This window comes from Daucus carota, chromosome 6, assembly GCF_001625215.2.
Source record: "Daucus carota subsp. sativus chromosome 6, DH1 v3.0, whole genome shotgun sequence".
Taxonomy (NCBI): Eukaryota; Viridiplantae; Streptophyta; class Magnoliopsida; order Apiales; family Apiaceae; genus Daucus; species Daucus carota.
Genome location: NC_030386.2, coordinates 1,904,905 through 1,907,404, shown reverse-complemented (window position 1 = coordinate 1,907,404; position 2,500 = coordinate 1,904,905).

Sequence of the window (2,500 nt, the reverse complement as noted above, 5' to 3'; positions counted from 1 at the left end):
TCACTTCTCCTTCACGGTCAACGTCGACGTGTCTGACCCTATTCACGCCAACGTTTTTCCCAAACGCCAAAGAGCCCGAGGACTCCTCAGCGACCCTAGCAGCGCCAAGCACCGGCATCATCCGAGGACACCAGAGTTGGCAGCCCCGCCAGGGGGGAGGGAAGATTTCAAGTTCTCTTCAGGTCTATTCCGAGCACCCCGCAGAATGTCCTAGCACGAACCATCAGGTCTAGGCCGAGCACCCCATAGGAGTGTCTTTGGGCAAAATACCATCAAGTCTACGCCAAGCACCCCACATGAATGTCTTTGGGAACACAACCATCTGGTCCCTTAAAAATCTTCCCAGCGGGAGGGGGGAAGTTTCCCCTCCCGCTTGGCCGCTCCGGGACGGTCTCCGTTGGTGCTATGGCCAATTTTACACCAACGTTGTTTTTGGAGGGGGGAGCCCGACCCCTCCAACAAACGGATCACTCCTACCAGGTCACCGTTGGTGCGTCTGATCCTAATCACACCAACGTTGTTCCCCACAAGCAAAAGAGCCCAAGGGCTCCTCAGCCATGGGGGAGGGCAGTTTTTAGTTGGAACATGCCCCCTTCAAGACTGGCCAAGCATCCAAGTGGAGTGCTCAACCAGGATCCCGAAGAGAGCCCGAGGCGCCCGAATACCGTCTGCCCACAGGGAGGGTGGAGAACCCCTCCCTTCTAATCCGTTCCCTAGGGTCCCGTTGGTGAAGTGACCTGGATCCTCACCAACGCTGTCAATTTTCCCCAAGCAATGAGATCAAAGACTCAAAGCTACCAAGACGGCGCCGAGCACTGGTGTCATCTAAGGACTCCAGAGTCGACAGCCCGCCTCCAGGAGAGCAGTTTTTGGGTTATAACCTTATGCCACCAACTCAGGACTGGCCAAGCATAGAATGCCCGCATAGTTCCAGGATGATAGCCCAAAGCGCCCGAGAAGCGCCCGAAGAGCGCCCGAAGAGCGCCCCATCGAGCGCCCAACGAGCGCCCCGCGCGCGCTACCGAGCGCCCAACCCCACTGCCCAGGGAGGGGCGACAACCCCCTCCCTATATATGACATTTGAGCTTTTTCCTCATTTCCAGCAGTTTGAACAAATGTGTTCGAGGAGCCACACCCCCCTTTTTTGGAGTTCCGCTTATCCGTTTTCGACGTTTGAATAACCGAATCGAAGCTTGAAAAATCTAGTTTCTTAGTTATTTTTTTCGGATTTTTTCAGATTTTTTTAATATTTATTTTGTATTTTATAAATCTTTTTTTTGAATTATTGGGAGAGGGGATTTGGGGTAGCAAAGCTCAATGTTTTTGAATGATTCCACTTGGAAAAGAAAGCTTATACTTAATATGAGTTTTCGTTATTTTTTCGGATTTTTTCACCTTGATCTAATATTTTTTTTATTTTTTCTTGTAAAATTGGTCGAAAATTAGCCTGAAAATTATAATTATATAATTATTAATAGTTAATTAGTGAATGGCACCTTTAAAAAATGTAACCACTTGTTTAATTTCATTTCTTAGAAAAGATATTATGATTTACAAACTTAAAAATTAATTTTCATATTTGTATAATATTTTAATTTATTAACTTATTTATTTTTAAATATTAAATAATTATATTATATAGTTTGATGATAATTTTTGTTGTTACTTATGGGACATAAGAGGTAGTTCCTAGTTAGTGAAATGTTTACAACCAAAAACGGATGTAAAGATCATTTCGACTTACTCGAACAACCAAAATATACGTCGGTGCACCCGGACCCCGTGGCTGATAGCCTGACTGTAAGGCTAGACAAGGCAAGTAGGGATTGAATCTCCCCGACATTACCCTCCGAAAAACTTTTTGTGCTTAGTAATAAGTTCAAAAAGTTTTGAAATCCCACGACTCGGTTTAAAGACTATTTGGCTCGGCCGAACATGCGTCAGCTCTGCAGAATAGCGTCGACAAGGAAAAACGTGCCCAAGATGCTGAGAATCATCCCAAGACCATGGGCCCGCATGTCGTGGTAACCAAGCATTTCGTATTCGGTTATGAATGCCCATGTTTTTGGGTTATAACCTTGTGCCACCAGCTCAGGACTGGCGAAGCATAGAATGCCCATGTAGTTCCAAGATGATAGCCCGAAGCGCCCAATGAGCGCCTGAGGAGCGCCCGAGGAGCGCCCAAAACGAGCGCCCCGCGCGCGCCTGATGAGCGCTCGACGAGCGCCCCAACGAGCGCCCCGCGCGCGCGCCTGAAAGCGCCTGACGAGCGCCCCAACGAGCGCCCCGCGCGCGCGCCTGAAAGCGCCTGACGAGCGCCCGAGGAGCGCCCCAACAAGCGCCCCGCGCGCGCGCCTGAGGAGCGCCCGAGGGGCGCCCCAACAAGCGCTCCGCGCGCGCCCGAGGAGCGCCCGAGGAGCGCCCAACGAGCGCCCTGCGCGCAGCAAAGCGCTTGAAGAGCGCCCTTTGAGAGCCCCAACGAGCACCCTCGAGGCCTCGG